A 7,329-nucleotide genomic window follows, 5' to 3' on the forward strand; every position below is an offset into this window, starting at 1 on the left:
GGCTGGCCACCAGGTGCCCACCAAGCTGTTCTATCACTCCCACTCTTCAACTAGACAGGGGGAGAAAATATAAGAAAAGGCTTGTGGGTTAAGATAAGGACAGGGAGCTCACTCAGGAATTACCATCATGGACAAAACTGACTCAACTGGGGGAAATTAATTTAATTTATAACCAATAAAATCAGAGTAGGATAATGAGAATTAGGAGCAAATCTAAAAACTGCTTCTCCAAACCCCTCTTTTCTTCCCAGGATCAACTTTACTCCCTAGTCTCCTAACTCCTCCCTCGAGGGGCACAGGGGGATGAGGAATGCAGGTTGTGGTCAGTAGATAATGCATTGTCTCAGCTGCTCCTTCCTCCTCACAGTCTTCCCCTGCTCCAGTGTGGGGCCCCTCCAGTGGGAGACAGTCCTTCACGAACTTCACCAATGTGGGTCATTCTCAGAGGATGCAATTCTTCACAAACTGCTCCACCTTGGGTCCTTTCCATGGGGTACAGTTCTTCAGGAACAGACTGCTCCAGCATGGGCCCCCTATGGGGCCACAGGTCCTGCCAGTAAATGTACTCTGGCATGGGCTCCTCTCCATGGGCCATAGTTTCTGCCAGGAGCCTGCTCCAGCACAAGCTCTCCACAGGGTCATAAGTCTTCCTTCAGGCACATCTCTCTGCTCTGTCATGGGGTTCTTCACAGGCTCCAGAGTGGATATCTGTGCACTTCATGGGCTGCAGGGGGACAACCTGTGTTATCATGGGTTTTACCACGGGCTGCAAGGGAATCTGCTCTGGCACCTGGAGCACCTGCTCCTCCTCTTTTTTCACTGACTTTGGTGTCTGCAGAGTTGTTTCTCTCACATTTTCTCACTCCTCTCTCTCAGCTGCTGCTGCAGAGCAGTTTTTACCCTTTCTTCAATATGTTATCATAGAGGTGCTACCAACATTGCTGATTGTCTCAGCTTGGGCCTGTGTTGAGTCTGTCTTGGAGCCGGCTGAAATTTGCTGTCTGTTATGGGGACATCTAGTTTCTTCTCACAGAAGTCCTCCAGTATCTGAAGGAGCCTACAGGGAAGCTGGAGAGGGACTCTTCATCAGGAACTATTGTGACAGGACAAGGAGTAACAGGTACAAATTGAAGGAGGGGAAATTTAGGCTAGATATTTGGAAGAAATTCTTTACTGTGAGGGTGGTGTGATACTGGAACAGGTTGCCCAGAGAAGTTGTGGATGGCCCAACCTTGGCAATGTTGAAGGCCAGACTGAATGGGGCCCTGAGAAACCTGGTCTAGCAGAAGGTGTCTGCCACTGCAAGGGGAGGATGGGACTAGAAGATTGTTGTGAAAAATGCATATTGTATGACTGGCTCTTCACAAATATTAAAATAAATACTATATGTCTTATGTTGGAAAGTTATGCTGTATTAATCTCTTTTAAGTTGTGTGGTAAATGTAGTTTTTAGGCTATAGCATAATATTAAAATAGAAACTATATGATGTAAGATACTTTTTGTAACTAGTTCAAGGAATGGAAAAGATAATCAAGAAATTATTTGCATATCTTATCTGGACAGAGATAACAGCAACAGACACTAAGATCCTAAGAGAAGAATTATTGCCTCTTTATTGGGAAAGCTTAGACTTTGAGGATGAGGATGAGGGGGGGAAGCTAAAATTAAGCAGAAACACCCTAGTTCGAAAGGAATGTTTGAATAATGTATGAGATATATGAATATACAATAGGCTATTGCTTTTAAGGGGTAATCCTTTGTTAGCAAGGTGTGCTTTTTGGCAGAGTGCCAGGCACACAGATGTCCGTAATTCTTTGGTTTTTATTGTCTCTTATTGTCCTTTGATTGTCCTAATTTTTATTGTCCCAATTTTTATTACTATTTTCATTACAATTTAACTTCTAAAATTTTAACAAAAGTTAATGGTGTTTTTCACAATTGGAGGTCCCTTCCAACCCTTAACCTTCTATGATTCTATAAGCCACCTCTGCAGCCCTCAGCTGCCAAAATATTGCCATGTAAACCCAATAAAATATTGTAAAATAAGAGAACTTTGAAGTCAAAGACATACCACATTAAAAAAGTAATAAAGGAAATGCTGAAAAACAACAGTCTTCACACAATAACCAATAAGAATAACTACAGAATAGCTAGGGTTTTTTTTTTCCTTATGAATAGGTGCAGTATTAAGCCCTTAAACAATGCAATATACTGGACAATTGTCCTGGTTTAGGGCAAAATTGGGAGAGAATCCCCAAAAAGGGGGCCCCTCCAGAAAGCAAACCCACACGGCCCCTCCCCCCAACCCGTTCGGGAAGAATTCCTCGGAGAGAAGTGGAAAGAACCTGTTTATTGGACAAGCACAGCACCCCCCAGCACACACAATGAACAATACTGGATGACACCACTCTTTCACCACTCTGAAAAAGATGACAAATTCAGAAAGTCTCTCTTGGGGGTGGTCGCTCTGTTATCAGTACCTCCGGCGCTGGGGCAGCTGCTGCAGCCAGAAGATGCAAACTCTCTCTCGGTGTTTCCCAGATCCCAGTCCAGAGCAGGTTTGGGTAGGTCCAAACAGGAAAGGGGAAACAGTCCAGGAAGGAATTTGGACTGTTTAGCTAAACTAACTAATGAGAAGAAGAAGAAAGCAAGAGCAAGCAGAAGCAAAGCAGAAGCAAGAGCAAAGCGAAAAGCAGGGCAAAAAGCAAAAAAACAGCACTATGTACTGTACTATCTGTATGTCCCGCCGAGTGGCTGATAAGAGGCCCAAAACATAACTTTCACTCTGCAGAGCCAGTCTTAAAGGCACAGAACATAATATCCAGCATAAATAACACACATGAATGGGGATACAAGCATCCTAACGTTACCCTAGGACAACAATAAAACATACCATATGATTTATATAGAAGAAAGAAGTACTGAATATTTTGCAAAAGATGTCAACTTCTAATATGTTGCTGCAGTGAGAAGCCAGAACTACTCAATCAGTTAATTTTTTAATTCTTCTTATTAATTCCACTTTAAACAGAAAACAAGCATGATACAGGAAACTTTGATTTAAAAATTAAGAGGATCACAAAGTACTAAGGAACTACAATTGGCTTATGCCATGTAAAAATTTAGGAAAGGGAGACTCCCTTGCTTTCCAGGTTATCTGCAGACTTAGCGTGCCTGAGGGCATCTAGATCTTCCCCTTCTTAGTCAGGATATTATCTGTCTGTCTGAGTCACAATACAGATTTACAGATAAAATTTTAGAGTAAGCAATTTGACACTATAAGTCTGGTTGTGTAATAGCTTTCATGATCACAGATTCACAAATGACGTGATTTACACTCTTAAGTCTCAAGCATTCAATTCTTAAGCATTCAATAAGATTTCAGATTTACAAATGGTGCAATTTATTGATTGTTGTGACAAAATAAGGTTCAGAAATTGCCATTGATAAATGCATTGGTATCAGAAAGCATAGGCAATAGCATTACAATGGAATAAAGCTTACCCAATGAGCATCCCTATGGGGGAGGAGATGGATACAGCACGTTGATCATCCCAGGATACAAAGGTGGAGTCTCCTCTGACCTCCTCCTCTCTTAAGTTATATTTGTATTGTTTTCCTTAAGGGTAGGGAAAAGATAAAGTTTTGGTTGATGTACTTTCATGATCAGGTGGAGTTTGAATGACTTTAGTCATACATGTAAAACATGTACAGGTTTTACTTCATTAGCATATGCAGGGTCATGAAAAGTAATATGCAATTTCTTTGGGCCATTCATTTGGCTTTGTTACCATTAGCTGTACTGTTTTAAACAGAGCATGAGCACAACACCTCCATGCTGCTCCATTCTTTGTTTCATGCCTCTCTCAGGGCAATGCACCAAGCTTCCTCAGTGTTCCTGCTCCTAATGTTGCAGACAGTTTGTTTCTAGTGATCTATTGCCAACGTGGACACTTCTTCCTGAGCTTTGTCTTTCAGTTTTGTTACACAGCTTATCCTGCAGATGTGGCAGCCACTAGATGAGATAAGAATGACTGAGCATACAATTTATACAAAAAAAAAAGAGAAAGTTTCACTAGTAGGTTTGGGATGATGATTTTTTTATAAATAGACATAGCAAGCAGGAAAAGGAAAAGAAAATTGTGGGAAAAAGACCATTTAGCTTCCATTATCTCCATCCCCAGCCTCCCCTGCTGCTGCATGCATCTCATGGGGAATTGGACCGTCAGCTGGCAGCTCACCTCACTCTGAAAGAAAATGGTATGTACCCTGTGTCCTATCTCAGCTGGTGCCTCGCCCTCCTCTTGCCTCACCCTTTTTCCTCTTGCTCTCCCCACTTCCCTTTCTTTGACAAACCACTCTTCACGTCCTGTTGTCTGTGAAGAAGAGCTGGCAGGATTCCAGTTTAGGCACTGATAAGAGCTGGAGCAGGACAGTCAACACCTAGACCTGAAATGAATAGGGGTGCTGCAGCACCCCAAAAGGCAGTCCTTGTGTGAACAGTGTGCTTCTGGGTACAGGGCATCACACAACAGCTAAGCACAGCAGAAGACTGATGAGTCCATGCTGCTCTGCAACTTCTTCAGTTATCATCAACATGCTAGATCTGAAGAAACATAAGGCATGTAGTCAGCTGATCCTTAAGAGTAAGCCTTTTCTTCTCCCCCTCTACAGGTGACTGAAGCTCTAGGATGTGAGAAAGCAAGAGAACAGACAAGCAGGTCATGTTACCAAAAATTCAGTGAAATGAAAAAGCTCCTCAACACCAATGTAGCATTAAGAAGCAGGCATTCTTTATTCGGCCAGATGCACAGGAGAATAGCTCCTCCCAAATCCCTGCATACTGAGTACAGGAAAGTTTCTCTTTATATACTGTGTTTTACATACATATTCATTGATTGTCCCAGAATAAACATACATATGATAATCATTTCCCCAAAATCATTAACATATTTTCCCTCCCCTTTATGCATGCATTCTTCTGTCTTGGGGGTCTCACTGGTGGTCCCTAGTAGTTGTAGACCCTAGAGTTACAACTGATGTACTCGGGTTGGCAGGGCACTGGGGCTGGTGAACTTCCCATTCTCCTTCTTACACAATGGGCATTGTGCAGTTCCATGGGCCAGTGGTTTTGGTAGAACAAGCATTGTGTTAGCTCACCAGGTGTAGACAATTTATCATCTGGTAAGAGGTTCACAGATTCTAAACTCAGAAAAGACCCTCACCTCAGTCCATCTTAACCAATGGCACCCACAGCTTTCAGACTTTCTCACAGAACATGAATTCAAGCACATCTATTAAAAAACCCAAACACTTTTTTGAAGAGTCAATGTACTGAAAATCCATCAACTTCTCAAAGAAATTCTCCAGTGTAATTACTCTTGTTTCTTGAAAGTTCAGCTTCTACCTATTCCACCTATTCTGATACTTTTGCCAGAATGTTTTAAAAGGTTGGTGGGTACCCGGCAGCTAGCCAAGGTCAACCTACGTCCTGGTTACAGCCAGGACAGGGTTAATTTTTGCAGCAGCTCAGAGGGGCATGTCCAGGACACTGGGGTTATTCTATACCACTTCATGCCAGATGCAGGGAGCAGAGGGAGATAGATCCCTTCCAGTCAGGCTGGTGGCAGGGTGAGAAGTCGGTAGTGCCAGGTTTCTTGTGATGAGCACTTGCATGTGAATCATTCACTGATATAGGGGTCTCCTGGAGCCAGGTCTTATGAGCTCTTGGAGATCTATATCACACCTGAGCTCAGCTACCTCAAAAGGCATAAAATCAGCAGGATGGCTACTATGGTAGTGTTGGAAACAGTAAAGTTTTAATAAAAGGCAAAATAACAAAGCTCTTTACAGAGAAAACCTGAGCCAGGGGCAAGAGGCTCTTGCTTCTGGTAAAACACCTCACAAAAGCGATTAGCTCCTTTGTTCTCTTTTTCTAGTCAATTGCTTACGTGGGACTTTTTGGCTTCTGTCCAATTGGCTATCCTTAAGTTTGAGGTGAAGTCCCCCAGGTCCTATGAGGTGTCTTTTTAGCAAACTGAGGAAAGAAACTTCTGGGCTTTTTTCCTTTTTAAGGAGACAAAGGATAATTTGGTCACTCTGTCAACAGGGGGCACATTCCTACATCTCAGCCTTTCTATATATCAAAAAAGGAAAGAGGAGAAAGAAACATGAACTGAAAAAGTCTCACCCTTGTTGACAATTTGTAGTTATGCTAATAATTTTTAAATTTGGTTCTAATTTTTATTGCTTGTGAATTATTCTTCTATCTTAACTTTGGTGCAGTGTTTTCTCAGGCAAGCCTCAAATTTCTGGCTATATATGATTTGAACATATAGAACTTCAAAGTGTTTTTAGAGGTAGGTTAATAGGCTTTTTGACACAACAACAATAACTTACACAACTTTTTCAGTGCAAAATTTTTTAAACAATTTTGATTAGAGCAAATTTAGAAAACACAGTCACTGCTTTCCATCTGTCGCTCAATCGTTTGTGCGTTCTTCTTCTGGCATCTTCTGCTGCTCTTGGATCGGCTGTACCTGCGGCTTAACATTCTTTGCAGGGACCCATCGAAGGCCTGCATTTGTAAAAATGCATGAAAACCCCCTCCCCCAAGTCACAAGAGGATGAGGTCCTGGAATTTGTCCTGTCTCTGGATCCTTTATGAAGACTGGTGGCCTGTCCTTGAGCTTTGCTTGACTGGTATTGCTGAAATGTCTGAAGATCGGTGGTACCTGCTCCATAAAAGAATTATTTAAGAAGTTAAAAACATATATAGCTTTATTCAGCCTCTCTATTGTAGACAGCACTTCTGTCCCTCCCTTTTACCTTTCAAGGATCATTTTCAGTGATCTGTGTGCTCTTTCTACAATAGATTGGCCTGTGGAAGAATGTGGAATACCTGTGGTATGTTTGATAGCCCAGGTTTTGAAAAACTCCTGCAGTTTTTTAGAAACGTAGGCTGGTCCGTTGTCCGTTTTGACTTCTTGAGGAATGCCTAGGAATGCAAATACTTGTAAGAAATGTTTAATTACATCTCTACACTTTTCTCCTTGATGTGCAGAAGCAAAAATTGCTCCTGAGAACATATCTATTGATATGTGTATATGTTTGAACCGTGCAAATGACTGATTTTGAGTTACATCAGTTTGCCATATCTGCAGGCTATTTAAGCCTCGGGGATTAACCCCTGTTGCTATTGCTGGTATGGTTAATTTTTGGCAATCTGGACATGACTGAACAATTGCTTTTGCCTGATTCTGAGAGATGTTAAACATTCTTACTAAGGCAGGTGCATTTTGATGATAGAAGGCATGGCTCATTCTGGC

The sequence above is a fragment of the Serinus canaria genome, chromosome W (assembly GCF_022539315.1).
Source record: "Serinus canaria isolate serCan28SL12 chromosome W, serCan2020, whole genome shotgun sequence".
Classification (NCBI taxonomy): Eukaryota; Metazoa; Chordata; class Aves; order Passeriformes; family Fringillidae; genus Serinus; species Serinus canaria.